Below are 23,706 nucleotides of genomic sequence, written 5' to 3' on the forward strand. Positions count from 1 at the left end.
CCATTCATTTGAATGGGATGCGCCGCCCTTTGTGCCCTGTGCGGCTCTCTGCAGGTTTTAGCATATGCTCAAACCCACGTATGACGCAGGCACACTGTAGTTATTTTATGTCAGATTATTGTCTTGTTTATTACAGGTTTCACAGAATGTCCTCTTTGGTTAACCAACTTTTCTCTTTGTCTTGACAGGCAATTAGAATCAAATTGTAAAGACAATCACTTACAGATTTGGTTTCAAATTAATACTAATGATCTTGACAATATCAGGACAGCACTTTCTAGTATGATACACAGAGAACTGTCTTTGAAGTTTGCAGGCCACTTCTGGGCCTTGGAAAAATCTTTTGGCACTGTCTGAATGACAAGGTCAATATGGATCACCCAGAGAAGCTCTAGCAGTCACTGACTATACGGCAATGTTACAAGCCTGCAGTGTGCAGACCTGCTAAAGACTATATTGGTCTCTGGCCTGAAACACATGGGCAAAATGACATGGCTTCAGGCTGCGTTAAAGGCATGGCATTTACATAACACATGCTTCAATTGTGGCCTGAAGCTGCGCCAATGTGTTGTGCCAAACAAGAAGAACTGGGCCAAGAAGGAGTGGATAGAATCTACTCCTTCTGGTGGCCTGGCTCAGGACCGCGGCAGCTGCCCGAATTGGGATTAGGATTGTGTAGTTGCTGCAGTGCCACTGTGGTCTTTTGGCCTGTATGTTTCAGGCCTCTGTGTGGCATGTTTGCATCTTCTATAATTTTCTCCAGGAGAATGTGTATATTGTAGCAAGCAATATGTCACAATATGTGACATGCGCTGGCACATATTTTTGCAATAATGCAGAAAATAGTTGGCACTGTGATGAAGCTAGGCCTGCATTGAACTGGACCAGAACAAAGTCCCTTTAAAATAATTCTCAAAAAATTGGTCAGTTCTCTTTATGAAAAAATAAATACAAATTATGTACCATAGATAGGGTGCTTTTCACATACCAATGCGCATGGGCCACTTTATCCATCTTACATTACTTAATTATAAGGGAAAGAGATTTTCTTGAAGCACTAATGCCAATGATCATCTTATTAATCACATTCTTGAAGTGCAAGGTGGCATTCTACTTTCACAGCATGCATGATAGACAGGGATGGGCAAGTCACTCTCATAGCCCAAGGTATGTCTGGGAAGGAAACATTTGAATCTGGATAAGCCAGCTCAGCTATGTAAACCCACTGGGTAACCTGGGCAAGCTACACTGTCTCAATCTCAGAGGATGGCAATGGCAAACCCCCTCTGAAGAAACTTGGCAAGAAAACCCCACAACAGGTTCAGCTTAGGCTCACCATAAGCTAGAAAAGATTTTAAGGCACACAACCACTACCACTACCCTAACTCATGCTGGCTTTTGGTGTACCAGCCACAATCATTTAAAAATAAATTGGTGGATAAGTTGTCATCAACTTCAGAAGCATTCTGAAGAATTCACACCACAGACTGTAAAAGGGGGGGGGGGGTCCATATGTTTTGTACTTGATGCACAAAATGGCCAAATATATATTATACTACAACTTTATTTCCAATCCAACTGGATCTCATCCAAAATGGCTAATGTCAAAGCTGTTGGGTAGGCATTAGTAACACCATACACATGATGACAGCTATGATTTGCCTACCACCCAAATTTATATCCATGTTGTAAGAGAGAGAGAGGGGTAGAGAAAGCACTTCAAATAATTTGTATGTGTAACTTTTACTTTACTAGCACCAACAAGCTCTGCCCAAATACTTCCTGAAATCAACAACAACATGGTTCAACAGTTTTAACTTTATGGGACAGGTGGTATCTCTGGCTTTAGATTTCAGTATCTCAAAACTTTGGGGTTTTTTTGCTGAAAGATTTTTTTTAAAAAAAAGTACCACAGAATGTGCCACTTCAGAATCAAAACCAAATGCTTTAAAATCTGTTCAAATAGCACACAATATATTTCCCTTTCATGTCTTCCACCTTCCAGTCTCATATCTCCTGAGAAGAGAGCACAAAGATTCATGCAAGTAGTAAAATTCATGCATTAATGGTTTATATGTACTGACCATGCAACTTTTAAATATTTCTCTCTTCTCAAAACTCAGCTTGTTCACTGACTAGAAAAATTTACATCACCAGACTTTTCCCTTCATCAACAGCTTAATTTTTTAACACAGTGGAAGTTAATACCAGAAATAAAAAACTCAACCAAGACTGAAGCACTTCTAGAATCCCTGTTCTGCACTATTCCAAGTTTTACTGAGAGATCAGAACAAGCAGAATTAGACTTGTAGAAACTGAAGGAAAAAATGCTATGTATATTATCATACGAATTTCTCTTTCATTTACTCCAAATAGCATTGTACAGTCAGCCCTCTGTTTTTGCAGGTTTTCGCATGAAAACGGAAACTCGCAGATGTTCAAGTTCCATAGGTTTGAATGGGGGTGCATGCCTGTGAGTGGCCGCGGACGCACGCCCCATTTTAAACCCCCCGCATTTGCTCCTTGCAAGTAAGCGAGGGTTGAGAATCTGAAGTCTGCAAAAAAAGGAAGGGCTTCCTGTGTCCATAATCACTCAAACTGACCTAATCTTTTCCACTGAACTGTATCTTTAACCATTAGGATGTCAGTTTCTAGGTTTCAAAATTACAGGATTGGTGTAGTTCACTCTGCTCTGGCAATGGTTGATTACAGGAATTGCTAGGAGTAAACAGTTTTCTCTTCTCAAGGGACATAGGAAGCTATGTATAATGCTATTTGGAGCAAATGAAAGAAATTTGCATGATAATATACACAGCATTGTTTTTTCTTGGCCTGCCAAGCAATTTCAATTCTCTAACATCAAGATTGTATAGGATGCAACCATGAGAAAATGTAAAGTACCTATACTCAAGGATCTGCCCCCTAAGTTCCCATTAGTCACTTCATAGGGCTTTAAAGTTACGTTCAAGCTTTTACAGTTCAGGTTGAATGTCCTCAGTTCACCCTAGCGCAGGTGAGGTTTAAAGATAGCAGTAAGTGGGAGGTGAAAGTATAATTTGGACACCAGTAGTGAAAATTCACCCTTTCTTTCCTTTAGAATTGTATAAGTGTTGTATCTATAGAATCTAAAGAACATCCCTCTTTGCCAACCAATCAAACACAATCAAAATAAAATTCAAATAAATATCTTTTCTAAAAATTGTGTATACTGTATATGCCTTCAAGTTTCTGTCGACTTGTGATGACACCATAAATTTCCTAAGGTTTTCTTAGGCAAAGAATACCCAGATCTGCTTCTGCCAGTTCCTTCCTGTGGAGTATAGCCTACAACACTTGGTATTCATTGATGATCTCCCTTCCAAGTACTAACCAGGGCTGGCCCTGCTTAGCTTCCAAGGTCACATGGGATCTGAAGCTTTTAGGGTATTAAAGGCCTTGTATTATAGGCTGGATTATACAGTCTGTAGATTTAAAAATTACTAATGTCTAAACAGACTACACTGAATATTTATGCCTTTTAAAAAAAACTTGCTAATACTTAATCTTCAGCTATGCTGCTTAATTTAGAATTTGGGAGACTCCAAGCACATGTGCATGAAGGAACTTGGAAAGAATGCAAAATAGTGTATAAGAAAATGTTCTAAAACACCTGAAGTTTTCTTCGCAGTGCTTTTTGTTTTTACAGAACAATCATGCGCCTGTACCACTGGCTCTGTCCATGAGGCAAGCAGAACACTGAATTTGAGGATGCCTGCTGCAGTGGTAACAGATGTTCTTTTATTTATTTACAGTACTTATTTATTACATTACACTAAAGATGCCTTTCTGGAGAACAACATTACAATTCTTCCCCACTCTCTCCTTTTTCCCTGCTAGATCAACTGGAAATGCCTGGAAAATTTTAGATTTAATCAGTGTGATTCTACTATTAATGGGATACTTGATCTGCTCACTGCTCTTGCTACAGAGTACATAGAAGAATGGAGACAGATGGGTCAAGAATTCATCATAACTAGTTGAATGGACTCATCATAACTTCAGTGTAAATCTTCCTAAATTCTCTAACCAATATACCAACACCAGCTCACATCATACCAGGTCTCAAATGGGGTGTCTGGATATTTCATCCAGCACTACTTGGAGACAACTGCTTTACCTATAGAATCAGAAATCAGTGTCAGCACCAGCATAGAATTTGGGTTTCTATGGCTTAACCTGAATTAGTTTAGCCCCTTAACATATAAGACTTTTTTTTTTTTTTTGCCATATGCTTCATGTCAACTACTACTTACAATGACCCTATCTAAAGCTTTTCTTGGCAATGTCTATTCTGAGGATGTTTGGCATTGCCTTCCTCCAAGGCTGCCACAGCTTACCCATTGCATTTCTGTGAGCCCCAAAGTAAATTTGAACTTGGTCAATCCTGGCTGGTGTGGCTGAGGGGACTGGTTATGCCTGAAATGCTCAGAACTTAGATTCTGCATATATCTTAGAAGTGCCTGTTTTCCTAAGGGTTGTCACAGCTTGCAACTTACAACTTTGACCAAAAGCACCCACTAAGAATACAACCAGCACAAAATACTGAAGAACAGATGGCATTCTTGGTAGTTGTCCTGATCCTAAACCAATGTCTGCCATCAGTAATGGACTGGATGAGAGCAAATTGAAACATAATCCAGACATGGCAATGATGCTCCCAGCCACTTGGAATTTAAGAAACCTGATTTCAGTAAACTTGGAAAAGGTATCTAAACAAACCAGCATGGACGTCTAAAGAGCTTTCAACTGAGCTAAAATTTTAAAAGGGACACATACAAGAAATGGAAAAGAGGGGAATCACCAAAGAGGAATTCAACCAAATAGGGAGAAGGTGGAAAGGTAAATGACTGAATGAGCTCAGGCTTGCTAGAGAGATTAAAGACAATAAAAGTGGGTTTTTTTTGGTTCTGTCCAAGGGTATCACTAGGGCCATGGGAAGTACAAACTGCACCAGGTGACACCTTGGGGAGTGTGTGACACCCAGTTGGGACCTCCTTCCACTGCATGGTATGTGTGCGCATTGCTGCTGTTGGCACCTATCCCTTCTTCTATGCTTCCATGGCTCTCTTGGCTAAGGGACCCAAACACAAGAGAAGCTTCCTCACTCCCCTGGCTCTCTCCTTTCCCCATCTTCCCATCTTCAAAAAGAGGGAAAAAGAGGACCGAAACAATTACTGCCTGACATCAATATCAGGAAAGATTCTAGAGCAGAAAATTTAACAGACAGTCTGTTAACACTTAGAAAGGAATGCTGTGATCACAAAAAGTCAATATGGGCTTCTCAAAAACAAGTCATGACAGACTAATCCGATCTCTTTTTTTTTAAAGGGTTATAAGCTTAATAGATAAAGGGAATGCTGTGGACGTGGCCTATCTTGATTTCAGTACTGTAATGCCTTCAAAAAGGTCCTCCAAGGTATTCTTTTTGTTCAACTGGCCGAACCCAAAGGGAGTTCAGCAATGGTTCATCTTCATCCTGGAGAAAAGTGACTAGTGGGTTCTGTCCTGGACCCAGGGTTATTCAACATCTTTATGATACAAAATTAGGAGGGGTAGTTAATACCTCAGAGGACAGGATCAGAATTCAAAGTGACCTGAACAGCTGGGTCAAAACTAATAAAATGAATTTCAACAGGGAGAAATGTAAGATACTAAACTTAGGCAAGTAAAAATGAAATGCACAGATATAGGAAGGGGGACACACCTGGCTTGACAACTATACATATCAAAGGGATTTAGGAGTCTCAATATACCACAAGCTGAATATAAGTTAACAGTGTGATGTGGCAGCTAAAAAAGGCAAAATGATCCTAGCCTGCATCAATAGGAGTATAGTGTCTAGATTGAGGGAAGTAACTCTGCTTTGGTCAGACACTGTGTCCAGTTCTGGGCACCACAATTCAAGAAGGAGATGGACAACCTGTAATGTATCCATAGGAGATTGATCAAAGTGATAAAAGGTCTGGAAACCATACCCTATGATGAACTGGAGCCTGCAGAAGCTGGGTAGCCTGGGGAAAAAATGGTTATGAGGCAAAGGGTAGCCATGTTTAAATGTTTGAAAGGGTGTCATGTTGAAGACAGAGCAATCTTGTTTGCTGCTCCTTCAGAGACCAGGACATGTCACAAAGGATTTTAATTACACGGATAGAGCTTACACCTTTGTGATGCTAAGACTTGTTCAACAGTGGAATATGCTGCCCCAGAGGATGGTGGAGTCTCCTTCTTTGGAGATTTTTATACAGAGGCTTGATATCATCTGTTGGGAGTGCTTTGATTGTGACTTCCTGCCTGGCAGGGAATTGGACTGGATGACCATCTTCCAACTCTATGATTCTATGACAAATTGGGTCTCTTGCTTGGAAATGGGCAGCACACACTGTCCCATTGTTCAGCTCCATAGTAAAATGATAGGAAGTATTATTTTATTCTTTTTTATATAGAGAGTTTTACATGGAATTCCTAAACCCTTTAAAGGCAATATGTTGTCCTCCAGATATTCTGGATAATTCACATCATCACCAGACAGCATGGCCAATGGCCAGGTATTGCAGGTACTATAGTACTAAACTTCTGAAGGACAACATAACTGTGGTTAACCTTAACTACGCCTTGTACAAAAAGGTCAGCATTGTAACCCATGCCCTGAATTTGGCTACTTCCTATAAACCACAATTACCGGTAAGAGTAATCATCATTTGTCCACATTTGGACATAATAAGCAACTGCACTTACTGAGAAAGCAATGGGAATTTTTAAAATCTCCTTGCAACCATACCAGACAAGGATACGTGGGGAGCTAGAACCTTACTGACACTGCAGTTCATTCCTGTAATGGTCAACCATAGGGTTTTTGTTTGTTTATATCCCCCCCCCCAAAAAAAAACCCATCATAGGAAACTTCTACAGGAAGAAAATGGTTAATCAACTTGTTCTAAGAGTTTGTCGTTGTCTATTATAATCAATTAAATTTTTTAAATGTATTTTAATTTGTCAATTCAGACTGAGGTCATTTCAGATCCAAGCCAAATACAAATCCTAAACAAAACGTATTTTAAGAAAAATCCAAGAACATTTTGCTGTTCTGAAAAAGCAACAGCTGATCCTTCTCTGAGGAAACCACAACACCATCCCACATATTATCTGTGATGTTCTCAGCTTCCCACACACCGTGTCTCAGAATTACATGCATCTTTTTTTCCTCTTTCCTTTTTGCACTGCATGGCCATTTTAATCCTCTGAGTCTGACAATGTCATGTACATTTAACTGAGACTTTTCCTCTGCGTCAGAGTAGTACTATTATCAACAGGCTTCCCTCTCCTTCGTTTTTATCCCACCTACCCTGACTTGGGATAAATTATACAAGCTATTTTTTTTTTAGCTCAGCTCAAAGTCTAAGGCTCAGAAATTGCAGAAATGCAAGCAGGTTATGAAATAGCAAAGAAGTGAGGTTAAGGTTCTGTATGCCATGATCATGACTGAACAAATCCCATCAAAGGACAAAGGATCCCTACTGGCTTAGACTGAGAGTTCATCAAGGCCAACCAGAAACTTCTAGGAAGGCTACATCAGCACAAGAAAACAACACTCTTTCTCTGTTTTTACAATCCCAGCAAATCAATATGCAGTGATATGATAACCAGACTCCTTGCAAGAGTCTGAAAGGATTACTTTTTTGTACTATAATTCTTTCGGTGTGTGTTATTATATAAAGAAAGTTTATCAATCTCTACTCTATGCAAATCCAACATCGACTAGTATATTTTTCTTGTTTCATCCGCTCTGTCTTGGTGTCACCTTCCTTATTATATCATTGAAAAGAAAAGTACAGCTGTCCCTCCATATTCGCTAGGGTTAGGGGAACAAGACCCGCGTGAATATGGAAAAACCACAAATAACAAAAACACCGTTTTTACCTGAGAGGACACCTCTCTAGGAATCTCTAGGTCCTTCAGTGCAACTCTGTGGTCAATGTCCCACATACACTGACCATAGAATGGCACTGGAGTAGCTACAAATGGTCTTTCAGTGCAACTTTTAGTTAAAGTTGACCACAGAGTTGCACTGGAGGACCTAGACACTCCTAGAGAGAACATATTAATGAAATCCATGAATAATCAAATCTGCAAATATCAAAGCCACAAATATGGAGGGATGACTGTACTCTAATTCCTAAGTATGTTCTGTAATTCCATAAACACATTTTTTCAAAACCTTTTGCTCTATTTTGAGTCTTTCTCTTTCATTTCTATTTTTATAGCAATAAACTTCTTAATAGTCTACTGATACCACCACAACATGCAGTTTGCTTTTAAGCAGTCATGGCTATTCACATTCATGGGGGTGAGGGGAGGAAACTATCTAAATCATATTAGAGATTTATGTGATATAGCTGTGCACTGTGTGAAAAAGTACTTCCTGTAGTTTATATTGCTACATTTTATACAGTGATTATGAGTATGGTGGGCTAATATAATAGAAGATGAAAAAAGTTCTCTCTATCCCCTTTTTCTTAAGTCTTTTGAACATTTTGGTTCTTTAAGAACTCGCATATGAAAACTATTCATGCTGGTGCCTTTATAATTCAAAAAATGTATCACTCTTTAATGTACAGTGCAATCTCAGATAAATGTGCAGGGGATTAATATCAGAAGTGTTTGTTGCCTCCTAAAAACAAATGCTGAGAAGGATTGTATGCCATCGTCTTCTGCAGTGAAGGCCGTGGAAGAAAATTCATTTCAGAGTCTCTGCGAAGTCCTTTAGACCTTTTTCATATTTATCATCAGTTTACATATGGTTCCCCACATCCCCAAGTTCACAGTCTGTTTTTCTTTTCCTCATTTGGGCAAGTGTTTCATGTTATATTATACAAAGACGACACCTTGACTCAATAGAGCATCCTTGTCTCTGCTACATAGCCATGTTGTTATCCTGCTGTTGTTGTTAAGTTTGCTGTTGCTGTGTGCCTTCAAGTAATTTCTGACTTCTGGCCACCCTAAGGAGAACCAATCACACGGTTTTCTTGGCAAGATTTGGTATCAGAGCAGGTTTGCCTTTGCTTTCTTCTGAGGCTGAGTATGACTTGCCCAAGGTTACCCAGTGGGTTTCTATGGCCGACTGGAGATTCAAACCTTGGTCTCCCAACAACATGCAAACCACTATACCATATTGGCTCTTAGGGCTGTTTAAATCTTCTAACTTGTGGTATAAGTTTTATATGATTGTCTATTGAAGTGAGTTCTTAAAAACCTCCAATTAGCCTTAATTTTCACCTTCAACTATTATTATTATAATATTATTACATTTATTTATAGAGCACCATAGACTTTCCACAGTGCTTCACAAAGCAAAACAACCAAAAAACAAATAACAGCCTCCCTACAGCGTACAATGTAAAACTAACTAGAAATTATAAAATTAATAAAACATCTTATGCCATGGTTCCAAACCATTTATATATAGCACTTAGAAATCCTCTCCACTAGATCCTGAGCAAACATCAGCAGTATTGGACCCAAGCCATGTAGGACCTTACAGCTAAAAATACAAAAACCACTTGCTTTTAGTTTTTGTTTGTTCCCAGAAGCTAACTACTAAGTCTACATATTGCAGCAATCTAAAGTATGATCACATGAAAAATATGCCCATTTTAGAGAACGTTCTGAAGCTTTCAAAAGGTCTTCAAAACGAGAGCCACATACCGAGTATGCTGCAGTAATCCAGCCTAGAAATAATATAGGCACTGGTAGACCTCTGTATAATCTTCATAGTTTACCTTATAAACTTTACAAGTTGAACTTTAGCCCATCTACATTGTTCCTCTCATGTACACAGAGGTGGGCCACTCAGCCACTAACTTTCAACAAACATTATACCATTTTGCCACTCTCTCTCAGCTTTTACTACCCATAATTTCTTGCTGTATCCCTTCTGCCTGCCTTCCTTTCTCACATTTCCCTCCCTCCCTCCTACATTCCTTCAAATACTGCTCCTTCCGTTACTGGGGAACTATTCCCATGGCTTCTATTCAGGAGCACACACACACACACACACACAAAATATTGTACCAGAAAATACAGTACTGTATTACAGTATACTAAAATCCTGTGAAGGTTTATTAACCACAGTTATAACAAAAAAGGCACAGCCACCAATTAAATCTAGAATGATAGATCACAAGAACTATTCAGAGACTCATTTTGTGTGCAACAAAGATGAAGTTAGATATCTGGGAAGAGGGCCTCTTATATCGGTAATACATATTCAGATTTACATTTCTAAACTATTGCAATAATTTCATTAAGGAAGGCATTTCAAATTGCTTTTCCTTAGGTTTTTTTTTTTAAAAAGGCACCTAAGAATCCAAATTACAAACGGACATGAAGTTGCACCCTTAAAGAATTATAATTCATAACTAATGTAAGTACAGTACTTTGAAAGAATACTACTGAGCACGTGCCAGAACTGGTATAGTTTATCATTTTGAACATGCTTCATTTCTGGTGAAAGAAACAGGCTTGTTTTGAAATAAGCTGATCTTAAAATGTATATTTAAACTAGCATTTGCTCACTCAAAAACAGAAAGCTATCACTAAAATAAACTGTACTGAAACACTTACATTGACTCCTCTTGCTCTCCATATAATTTCCACACACCCCGCCACGCACATTCACAGTATGTCAACAGAAGTCCACCGGCTAAAATGAAAGTGAGTGTGCGTGTGAGTGTGTGAAAGAGAGAGATAGAGATGAAATCCAAATAAGCTCCAGGTATGTTTCAGCCAAGCAGCCAGCATGAAGTCTGCCTTGCCTTGTCTTCTTTCATTTCGGCCATTGGGGCGATGCATGATTTCAAAAGGTGGTTGGCTCTAACTTACGCAAGCAAGGTAAACACTTGGCCAAAGTCAAATCCCATTGGTTGGAGTCAGAACTTGCATCTCGCTTACCTCCCTCAAATTAATCCCCGGTTCCAAAAAGGAAGAAAAGGAAGTGGAAGGAGGGAGTGGAAGGCAGATTTTCAAAGGCAGACTAAAACCCCAGCAGATTGTCAGGATTGGAGCTTTGAAAAAAGAGAGCGTGAGAGAGAGGGGAGGGAGAGATTGAAAGACACACACACACACACACACACACACACAGACTGTTCTATTTCTTGTCAGCCTGTATTACATAACTGTACTGAAACATGATGTTACACTATAGAGCCTTTTAAAAAGCCCATAAAAATTAGCATTTACTAGATTTATTCACCTCCCACATCATCAGTGACTCTCTTATGCAGCAGATATTAATACCCACTCCCTAAAGCAGTAGAAACGCCTCAGGCACAGGCCATTCTGAATCACAGATGCATCACAACAGTCATTCATTCCAATAAACATAATCATACCAAGCAATAGCAGCTGTGTTTGCCCACCCACTTTTCAAGATAAACACTTGAGTTTCAGGTATTACCCATACTGCCCTGAGTTTTGAGAAGTCAATGTCCTCTTTCAGTACCTCTGATATCCTGCATTTCAAATGCAAAGAAGACTTTGGCCAGCTTTGGCTATGGGGCAGGCAGAAAGATCAACAGACTAGCAGTACTAAATACAGTATAAGCTTACTGCCAAATGTTTAGATGAGCCAAGAGAAACAAGGATTTGTCTCCCTCTGCCCTAGGCCTTTCCATATTCCTTGATTGTATGCCAAGGTACCAGATCAGGAATACACTAATCTATCTGTTGTTTGAAAATAATTTTTCAGGCAGAAATAAGAACAAACTGCTTCCAGTTACCTCTACAAGTAGTAGTAGTAGCAGTCATAGTAGTATATTTGGACTTAACATCCTGCCCTATGTTCACAGTGCCTAGAACAGAACACAGAAAAGATCCTTTCTACACATTTCTGGAAACAAGTAGATTCCTTGTTTGAACAAATCCTAAATCCTCAGCGCCAATTATGCTAGTCAACACCTCCTTAAGCAAGACAAGTGAAATAGCCAACCTCAATGAGAGCCAAAGTGGATACTGCCTTCAAGCACCTGACCTGGGTGTGGGCAATTACACTAGGTGTAAGACAGTGGAGAAACAGGCCCAGTGACTTAGGCCTGATACACTGAAGCCATGGTAACAAAAAAATATGGGCTTGCTTTATCTGGTTTGTCTGTTCTCAAGAGCATCAATCCAAAATAATCAAAACTGCCTGCACAAACTGGTTTGTACAATCCCCCCACCTTTTATTTTTAATGTGGTAGAGATTATATAGTGGAGATTTTTAAAACAGATTTGAGAGAACAGAGTGTTACAGAATAATCTTTTAAGAGTTGTTCCATTAAGTAAAAGTACAGTAACATTCACTCACACCAGTCTTTTCCTTCTTTCTCTTGTTTGTTTTACTGAAAAAGAATTGTAAACTTCTCAGAATATTAGACTTGGGTGGATTTTTTCCCCCATTTTGTCACTTCTAACTTTCTTCATACATGACTTCAAAGATAACAGCTTTAAGTGTTTGCATGTGGGAAGGGAAACATTACTGAAATACATTTACAGTATATCACCTTTCAGACAATATGATCTCAAGGTGATAATAAGGATTGCAGAAATAAATCTAAGAAGCTGAAGGCAGTAGGGTCTAAGCCTAGGAGAAGCCTAGTATATATTATTTACTATGTTTTATTGGGTTTTCTTAACCTCTGATCCATACCTGTTCCTCCTCCTACTGCATTATTGCACCAATCTCTTTAAAATTATGACAGCAAGCCTAGGCTGTATAATAGCACTAGCCCAAATAAAGTTTCTAAACCTGTTGATGGTAAATAAAAATATGTATGATAAGACCCCTCCCCCCAAAAGTGATGTGAGCAGAATGTAGATTTATTTTTGGCAAGGACGTCTGTTATGACGTAGAGGTATAGAAAAAATTTTAATAGCATCTCATCAATCCACAGTGAACTTTATAAAGTGAGTTCAATAGATTTGTGCACACTGAATGCACTGTTTACACAGTTGGAGGTAGCATTACACTCTTATCTTCATCATATCATATATGGAAGAGGTCATTCAGAGTTTTGGGGTTCAGTAGCATCAGTACACTCATGACACACAATTCCACCTCTCCTTTCTGTACTAAGCCAGTGTCTGCTGTCAATAAAGAACTGGATGAAGGTGACCAAATTGAAACTGAATTCAGTCAAGACAGAGGTGATGCTGGTCAGTAGTAAGGCAGACAGGAGAATAGGGATTTGGCCTATACTGTTTTAGGCTATTTAACCTGTTTTAATACTATTGTAACCTATCCTGAGATTTCTTGATATAAGATAGGATATAAATACTTTAATAAATAAATAAAATTCTCATGAAGTTTTGCCATGAATTGTTTTAAGCATATCTGCCTTTCTGACAGTGAAAACTCCTTCAGACTATGATTTATGATCCATGATTTATCCTACTATAAAAGCAAGTATATTGTTCTTTTCTATTTTTGGCTTTTTGTGCTAGCTTAGTGTACAGGCTGATACACTGCTGAACTAGCTTAACCAATATTACTGGAAACAAAACCATATGATTTGCAAAGATTTATCAGGTACCAGTTTCACAGGTTTTGCTACTGCATCAGTATTTGTAACAAATATACACATGGTGTGCCATGTGTAACAGTCTGGCTGGAGGGCAGTGGAAAATGAAAGTTCAAGTCTTTAAATAGTTGAGAGGTTTACTGCATGACTTTGGGTATGTTGCTCACCCTGTGCCCAACATACCATAACTGCCAGATATCAATCAGTGCTTCTCATTATTAACTATTATGCAAACCCTCTTTTGTCATAGCTGCTCTCATTTCTCCAGGGCCTACCTGATGTTCATGCTGATTTAGGAACAAGAAGAAACAACTTCTAAACCTTTAAAATGAACTCACTATGTTGAGTTATTACAGTGTCTCTGGTAGAAATTTTACTCAATTTGATGGCTGAATAAATGATAATCTACAGGTTTTTTATTCACACTCTGGCACGGTTCCCTGTCCGTTATTCCTAAACTGGTTTAGTTATCACTGGAATACGCATACAGCAAAGAGAAATCACTACAAGGGGGCTTCGCATTTCAGAGGCATCCCTAACTGCTGTCCTCTGAAGAGAAATACATGAACAGGAAATAAGAGCATGAGAAGACAATCATAGCTGACTCTTAATGAAATTGCTGTCACATGCTGAACAAATGAAGTGGTTACAACTAAATATGTGGCTAGATGAGAAAAGACAAACAAAATTAGGAAGCCTAAAAGGCATACATCTTTGCAAACAATTCTAATGACCCAATGTTTTCTACACGAATCATGTAACTATAATAATATTCTTCACTTGTTCACCCCTACTTCTGTTCCTTTAAAAAAAAATAACAGTTTTTTGTTAGTAAGCCCACTAGGGCAGTTACCTGTCAAATCAGATTTTTATACAACATAATAATGCTATTTTGATGCTGATATTTCACAAATAAATATTACTGAACAGTGCCTTAAATCTCCATAATTTAATAACACATGAATGAAAAAATTTAAGGCTGAAATCTGTTGCTTGCTCACCCAGAAGTATAGTTAATTGGATTCACTGAGTAGACGTATATAGGCATACATTATGAATCTACCTTGAGAAGATTCTGCAGGAATTAAAAATGCTTGTTTGCTTTCAGGTTTAGTCAAATGTCTGCACTGCATGCAAACTATCTGCACAGAAAATAAGGAAAATGTACAATCAACAGCTGCCCTATGTTATGGAGATCATTTGGTATGAAAATCAGAAAGTTCACTGTCCCTTCATTATGCTCCAGGACTTTATAAATAAATCTCCCAGATTTGTTTGGTAATGGCAGAAAAGGTGAATATGCTCTTAGCTGGGCTACTTAATTGTACTGTGTCATTCTGGACATTTTTACCCTAATTTTTGTCTCTCTGGAATTAGAAATTGATTGAAGATTCCAAAATCTAGTTCTTTTTCTTAAACAATGAAATAGTATTACTCAATTTTATATGCAGGACAAAAATAGATATGTTACTACAAAGTGTTTGTCAAACATTTTGAGGTGGTGTGATAGGGTGTTTACCTTTTGTTAGTGTTTGTTTTATTGTTTTGTCCTTGACTATACAGTGCGCCTGCATCATATGCGGCTTTCAGCACATGCTGAAAGCTGCGCCAGAAGGATTGGAGCCGCATGCCGCCATGCTTCCCCGTAGTGCACACATGCTACCATGTGCACGAACCCCATTACTGCTAATGGGGCTCAAGCATACGCAGAATTTCTTTTATGCGGGGGGGGGGGGGTACGGAACGGATCCCCATGTAAGAAAAGAGACCACTGTATATGTCTGGTGTTCCACCCTTTGGTAAAAAAACAAAGCGCTGTTATAAACACTACTGCTACTGCTGCTATTATTTTATTAAACTGCTCAACACTGAGCAAATTTCCCTCAAGTTCACATTCTTGGGCAGGTGCCCACCTCACTGACAGGATCCACCATTGTCAGCTAGGGATGTAATTCTTTGCTAATTTTCTTCCCAAAAGAAGCAATGAGTAACGACATTTTCATCCTGCTGCAAGAAAGTATTTGAAAACAGTGTGTATGTGTGCGCACTGTGTGCCTTCAAGTCACTTCTGATTTTTGGTGACCCAAAGGCAAACCTATCATGGGGTTTTCTTGGTAAGATTTTTTCAGAGGGGGGTTGCCATTGTTTCAAAAACTACAGGAATTTTTCTACATGAATTTTGTATGAAGTATTTTTGTGCAGAATATATATTTCCAGTGCAGGAACTAGTGTTTCCTGTGCATCAAATACTGTTTCCTGTACAAAATGCCTACGTGCAAATTCTGCATAGAAAGTTTCTGAACTGTGAAGATTCTCATCAGTCTAGGATTCCTCTGTAACACTCAAGAAACATGATTTTCAACCACTGTTTGAATATTTTAAAATATTCTTTCCATCCCTGTTGCTAGCTTTACATTTCCTATAGCTAAGCTACTACCACCCAGTGCCAAACTTGTTTCCAGTGCTTATTTTCCATGAAGGCACATGGGTGACCAGAAATCTAGTCCTTTCCTTTGTCAACATCAGTCTTTGAGTGACTTTGGCTTCTGTGGAAACATGTGAGTTTCCTTAGATTTCATCTGTTGATCTACAGTTTCACAGTCTAAAGTTTTAGCAAAGGCTGTACCAGGCAAACAGATCACAGACTACAAGTGCATATTCATTTACCAACAACATAACAAATGATTTCCCCCTGTCACCAGCCTCCACTTTTTTTTAACAATTTTCATTTGGGTGGGTAAACCAATAGATTTGTGTTTTTTTTTAAATGCTGGGAGATCTGGTGGGGCAGGTTTACCTGTTCTTCTCTGTTTTGCTGTTTGTGCATGTTCTGTAGGGGATTCTGGAGGAAGCTGCTGTTTCCCTTGGCTGTTCCAAGTAGGCACACATAGTTACAATAGGACCAACTAAAATAGCATCCCATTCTTTTCCAGATCAAGCTTTATTGTATTTTTTTACTGTAGACTTGTTGTTGCAATGCACTACTAAAAAGTCAGGCCTCCTGCACCATCCTTCCAATGCTGATGCTACAGTACTAAAATTCTTCCACCTCTACAGAGTAGAAATAGAAAAGGAGGGGAGCTGGGCAGGTGTAAAAAGTCTCTGTAAAATGGAGCTTCATTGTCAGAGCCTTTATTAACTGAGGTATTCCTGTAGAGAGGCAACTGGCCAACACTTCATTATCACTATCAGCAGGGGTCAACTACTTCAGCTAGTCAACTCAAGAGTCAGTTTTCCCTCCTAAGAATAATCCTACAGTTGACTATATGCTTGAGAAATTCATTCTGCCAGTGTCAAGGAAAATTAGCTATAGACATTGTGAGAAACAAGTAATGACAGAAGGAGACCTCGCTTTCAAATGTAATGACTTTTAGAGGGAGAGACAGGCATTGGACAGTACCTACTAATTACTGAATCAGCAATACATATTTACACAATCACTACTGTAGAGGCTGTTGGTTATGGCACCTGCTCACAATTTGAAGGCTTAAAACGGGCAATTGCCATTTGGTCACTTTGGTCTCCCACTAACTCTTTCATCAAAACAGTCTAATTATTAACATAACTAAATCCAAAATCCTTTATTGACCAATACGTTTCCAGGATTTGAAGATACCAGATTTTGCCACAACAGGTGAAACTTAACAAAGAGGGAGCTAATGGACTGGGACTTAACTCACTGAGGTTTTTACCTCCAACAAAGGCCTTCCATTTATACAGCACCTAAATATTTTTCCAGATGTAACACTCACTATAGGTGCTTTTTGAGAAAATCCAATATTCTTTGCCTAAGAAAGAAGAAGTTAGTTTTGCATAGGACAGGACAACCTGGGTCTAAAGGGAAGTTACTTTTCTGATGCTAATGGAGTTGAAATTTTATTACCTACCTTTTATTGACCTTTGACTCAGTCCCCACATAGCCAAGAAATGGAGTGGCCTTTGCCTGCATTGAGATCCCTCCAGAACAACTGAATTACAGTACAAACAACAGCTCATACAAAAAGCAGCCCTGTGACTCTAACATGGTCACCTTTCTTCTCCTGTATGGTTTTTGTCTGATAAACAAGCTAGTGGTGCTCCAAAAGCCTGCATGATGTATTTTGGGCGTTTTGGTTGTCCAATGAAGTTATCACTCTTTTGTGGAGCTTGGATTTTGCTGTAATTTGCTGGATGGCCAGCATTGCTATCCCTGAATATGTTTCATTGGCCTGTCTGTAACAGGCCATTATTAACTGTCTCTTTGTCCACACTTTCGACTTACTTGAGATAGGACATAACTGTCAGCAATGAAAACTGAATCAAAAGCTGAAACAAAAACAAAATAAAAAAGGTCTAATCATTTCAGGTTAACAGTTTAACTGCAATGCTTAGAGCTACCTATGACTTCTGGAATTTCATCCATCAAAGAATAATTTTCCTGTAAGCCTTTTTTTTGGCCACCACTTACCATTGCATTTTTACGATCAGAAATAGGAGTGTTTCTCAAATCTAAAATCACAGTCTACAGCAAAAAGGAAGAAAGATGCAACAGCCAGTCTTAACTGTAAAGATGTCTTGTTCTATCTGTATTGACTTCCTAACATGGACAGGACTAAACAGCATTTTCACCTTTGATCTTTCAAACAGCCTGCAAGAAACATACAGCACAAATGACCCCAAAAGGCTCAGAGAGCACAGACTCGCAACCTCCATAATTCTATCATGCTTCCACCACCCATATTTTCAGCATCCCTACAGAAAGGTTTCCTCAGCAGCTGTGTGGGAGGAAAGGCCTACACACCACCTGCTTCAAGACTTCATCAGCTTTGAAAACCCACTCATTCCTAATGCATGGTGAAAGGGGTTTGAGCCTCTGATTCCTGTCTCGACCAGCTTGCATAACACATAGAACAGGAGAGAGAAAGATGGCAAGCATTGCAGATTAACTTCTTAGCTAAACTACTAGTTAAATTACTGTGCCAATATCTGGCCTAGGATCCACATAGCTTGTATGCAAGTATTGATAGCCAGCACGGTGCAGTGGTTTGAATACTGAATTACAACTCTGGAGACAAGGGTTCAAATCCCTACTCAGCCATGGAAACCCATTGGGTTATTTTAAACAAGCCACACCACCTCAGCCTCACAAAGAGGCAAATGTAACCTGCTCTGAACATAGTGATCAAAACAAAACAAAAAACAACCGTGATATGTTTACCTTAGGGCTGACATAAATCAGAAATTACCTGAAGGCATACAACAAGTATAGAAAGTTTATGACATACAGTAGGTAGCCAGACAATGCACTGTCCACAGAAAAAGTAAAAACTCAGCAATATCTACACAGGTATGCTAATACTGTACCGTGTTTCCCTGAAAATCAGACAGTCTTATATTTATTTTTTCCTCAAGAAGATACACTATGGCTTATTTTCAGGGAACGTCTTATTTTTATTAAGTATGGTACAACAATCTACATTTATTCAAATATAGTTAAGTTGACTTCTTCTGGAACATCATAACTCTCCAAACCCGTAATTCCATCCTGAATTTCTTGTGACTCCATTTCCTTTAGAACCACTGATCCCAATCACTATGCCTTATTTTTGAGATATGACTTATATTGCGCAAATACTTAGAAATCCTGCTATGGCTTATTTTATGGGTATGTCTTATTTTCAGGGAAACAGGGTAGCTCAAATCAGTGGGTCATTAATTCTATGTATTAGAGAGGTCAAATCTAACATATGTAACATTGGCTTCTTTTTTGTTACTCAAGGGTTTTTTAAATTGAATTTTATATTAAACAGAAATAGGTTAATTATTGGACCTGACCTTCTCACACCTTTCCAACATTGGCCTCCTTCCAAATCTTCAGCATACAGGTCTTTTACAATAGCACACACACACAGGCAGAATAGTCATCTAACAAACACATATACAGCTAAGACAACTGTATAATGGCTGGGAAGGTGTGAGGGGCAGGGAATATGATGTTCATTGAACAATACTTTGGCTGTTCAACTGATCTAGTTTAAATCACATACAGTTCCAATAAAATTCTTTATTTAATTCTACAAATTATTTTAAGTTTAGCGAAAACAGGTTACAGCAAACTGTAGGGTTCCATTAAGAGAAATGCACAAAGAGGAGAAACAGGGCATGTGGTTAGATGCACATATTTGTGGCCTTTCCTACTAGATTTGAAGAATGTGACATCCAGGTGCTGCTATTCCCTAAAGCAGAAGTGGGCAACTCTGCTGGCTCTGCTAGGGTGTGTGTGTGTGTGATTTTCTGTAGCAGGGACACCTCTCAGGACCACATGTAAGGCCTAAAAACCTCAACAACAAAACTCTATGTTCACATGTAGTTTTAAAAACCTATGAGACTGGACAGATTGGGGGAAAGGGGTGGATAGAGGCTGGCCCTTTATCCCCAGCACCATTGCCGTAGCGAAAGCATGTTGTGGCAACGATGTGCTCAGAAAAAAGAGCTGCAACACACAACTTCTTTTTCTGCCATTGCCAAGGCACCATTAGTGCCCTGTAGCGGCACGGCAACGTCCGTTGTGTGCTGTGCCATTTGGATGCAGTGCACAATGCATGTCATTGGTGTGCATGTCCTCTGAAGGCGCACACACCAAAATGGCACTGGGAGAGCACGGTAGAGCTCAGGAGTGTGGGGACGCTCCGCTCTCCCGAGCCCTTAAATCAGCCCCACAAGGGCACTTTTTACCCATCTGTTTGGGCCAAAGTTAACCAGTGCATGGGGTCACTGTGAGCAATTTAAAACATTTATTGCTACTCCTAATGGTTTCAAGGAGAGGTAATTCACCAGGCAAATTTTGCCAAGCAGTAATCTGGAGGGAGTCTGAAATGGCAAAAACAGCATTGGGGACCACACAACTTTAGGATCATACTTTGTCCACCCTTGCCGTATAGAGGGAGTTCAAATGTGTGGTTTTTGACTTTGCTTCTAGTTACAAGATGAGGTTTCACAATAATTAAAGAATGGGCAATTTAAAATGAGATGTACTGGAAGAAAGCCAAGGGAGGAGATGTGACTGGTTTTGTGCAATGACAATGCCAGGTACATTTTAACCTAAACTAGGTCTAAATATGATAACAATGCCTTAGATTTAATAGAAATAAACTGATTTGGCTACAAGAGACATCTACTGGGGAAAAAATCAGTCATTATTTGACACAGTAGTTGAGGAAATCCAGGTGCAGGTATAGCCTCTCTGAGAAAGTTAAGAAACATGGAAACTTTATTCTATCAGAAAATCCTGTCATAATTTAGAACTCAAAATGTATAATAGAAAAAGAAAATTGTTCATTAAAAGTGCTCATAGTACAAGATCCAGCCAAAATGTTTCTACGAGACAGCCCCTTTAAAACAACCCAGACATATCCATGAGACTACACATATAAAACTAGGTGTTTTTTTTTAAGTTACTGTACCTTGTTTCAGTGCCCAACTACTGCTAAAAAAAGAGAGAATGAATAGAGGAATAACATTTTAAGCCCTCTGTCTTTACAGTATCAGAATAGCAGGGTTTATCCCAAAAAATATTATTATTATTATATTATTATAAATTTCACCGATGATATGTAACTAATCTAAAACCTTCAGAGGTTATAAGAATCCTATCCAAAAGGTTCTCAAGTCAAAGTACATTATTTTTATTTTTTATTTATTTATAGTATTTACACCTCACTCTTCAGCCAAAAGGCTATCAGAGCAGCTTAAGGTACATTCAAATACACTGTTGGTCCTCCATGAAGTTTCACAAAGCCAAAGTACTGATGGTAAATGCATGGGCACAAACTGTGAGATTAATGATCTCATTGATTAGGTGTTTTGTTTCGTTATTTTTTAAAAATGGCATTACAGAGATCAGCACTGGGTAAATTTATGCTATTCCTGGGTTTTGATGTACCTTTGTTAGGGCAGGCACAGGGAAAAGCTAAGAGCTGTATTCTAGGACAATCCAAATAGGTGGATTATAAGGAGCAATAAAGCCACTGTATAGACCTTCTTATCATGCTGACTAATCCTAAATATTAGAAATTAGTACCCAGAAGTTTGGTAGGAGGTGATGTACAGCAAATCATAACAGGTAAAAATATTTTTCAAAAACAGACCAAACCAACTTATTGATACAGAAACATATCAACAGATGAAGGACCACAAGGCAAGGCTTAGATTCTTAGAAGCATAAGTCAAATTGAAGGATGTTGCAGGGTACAATTAGTGTTCATTCTGTATCCCTAAACTGCTTCCTATCACGGCCAATTCACATGTTATCATTGCTTTGTCACAAGTCAGTAAGTTGACACAGCTGCTCAAGGATGAAAATTATTCACCACAGTGACAAGCTCTATCAGAGGGCAGCTACACATGTTATGTTGCATGGCTCCTGCCAACTGGTTTATTTAATTATTATCTAACATGTTCATGGCATGTTCATGGCACTTTACAATTAAAAGGTTGAACTGGTCTTTGACCTAAAGGGTTTTCAATTTAGACACTGCCACAATGAAAACATGAGTTAACAGAAAGGATGTGGCAAGTCAGGAATATCTGTAACTGGTGTATTTATTCCCTTTCTGACAGTAGATAAGACACCACTTTGTCTAGTACCAGATTTCAAAAAAGTGAAAAAAAAACTAACAACCTGGAACCTAATGCCTGTGATGTTCATACTATGGCACTTGTTTTGACAAGGAAACTGAAGTTATAGGTTATGGCCACAGCTGCCCAACCTTATTTAATACAGGCACTAATAGTTTAGTGACTGAATGATACTAAGCATTGCTTGATAGAGCAAATGAAGTAAACTATAATCCTATGCATGCTTCCTACATACTTAGAAGTAACTCCTTTTTAATTCAGTGAAATTTAGGGGCTCAACAGACCGCCCCTAAGGGGCAGCTCCATGCCACCCCTTTGCTCGTCAGATCAGAGCTGTAGTAACCACATGCCACGGCCCTGATCTGGCCTTACCACAGCACAAAAAAGAAGTCAGAAAAAGCGGCTCCTTTTCACGTTGTGGAAAGCATGCCCTAGCTGTCACCACGGTGGCTTTCTCAGTGATCCTTTGGAGCAGTGTGTTTAAACAATGCACCAATGGAGTGCCATGATGCCCTCTGTCATGTGGTTGGGCGCATAGTGTGACGTTGGCATGAGGTGGCTGGTGTGCATACGCCACGCCCCCACGCTGCCCCTATACCAGCATATAATGCCAGTCTGTACAGGTTCCAACTCTCAGATAAACACATAAATTGCAGCCCTAAATACTAGTATTTACATAATACACTGTCAGAGAAAAGTTTGGGAGGTAGCTATTTTTAGGGCAAGCAGGTTTGACCTATCATGTTCTAAGCAATGTTGGTCAGTCTCAAATAGAGTAGACCCCTTCAATCAGTGAGGCAACACAGAGGTATGATTCAATAGGTCTACTCTAAAATAGGATTTAGACCATACTGTGGTAGAAGGGGGTAGGGAAGAAAATTCATTCTTTAGTCAGGTCACTAAAATTATTTTGAAATGTTCTTGAGAAACAAATGAAGAGCTGCCCATAAAAATCAATGTTTAATGTAGCTGGGGTTGGACACAGTACACAAGTGCTTCCACAAATACCCTCAAAACCAAAACATATTAAGACCAAGCATGCTCAGTGGTACACAAGGAGAAAGAAATGTAATGGAGTGACCGAAGCATTCCACACCATTTTTTTTGCACGTCCTTATAATTTTTATTTCTTAAGTTCCTAAAGATATAAAAATGAGGGCCTAAAAAGAAGAAGACAGAAGGAGTCTTTACCAACAGTAATGCTCCTGAAAGTCAGTGTGGCATAGTGGTTTTAGCACTGGACTAAGACTCTGGAGACCAGGGTTCGAATCCCTGCTAGGCCATGGAAACCCACTTGGTGACCTTGGGCAAGTCACTCTCTCTCAGCCTCAGAGCATGGCAATGGCAAAATCCCTCTGAAGAATGTTGCCAAGAAAACCCTAAGACAGGGTCACTATAAATCAGAAATGTCTTGAAGGCACATCATAACAACAAGAAGAACTCCAGCCACAACCCCCTTGGTTCTCATCTACCTCCAAGCCAGTTCCTTTCACTGCAA

The 23,706-nt window shown here is 39.1% G+C and overlaps 1 protein-coding gene across 3 annotated transcripts in view; it reads right to left on the reverse strand.

Moving 5' to 3' along the window:
* The window catches only part of PELI1 (pellino E3 ubiquitin protein ligase 1), an 85,417-nt gene that overhangs the window by 20,859 nt on the left and 40,852 nt on the right, over positions 1-23,706 (reverse strand). The window contains exon 1 of one of the 3 annotated variants that reach the window (XM_042443266.1): positions 10,660-10,899. The exons of the other annotated variants lie outside the window; for them this stretch is intronic. The gene's annotated coding sequence lies outside the window, so the exon portion shown is untranslated. Of the gene's footprint in view, positions 1-10,659; positions 10,900-23,706 lie in introns of those variants that run through there. 3 annotated transcript variants of the gene reach the window in all.

The sequence above is a fragment of the Sceloporus undulatus genome, chromosome 1 (assembly GCF_019175285.1).
Source record: "Sceloporus undulatus isolate JIND9_A2432 ecotype Alabama chromosome 1, SceUnd_v1.1, whole genome shotgun sequence".
In the NCBI taxonomy this organism is placed as follows: Eukaryota; Metazoa; Chordata; class Lepidosauria; order Squamata; family Phrynosomatidae; genus Sceloporus; species Sceloporus undulatus.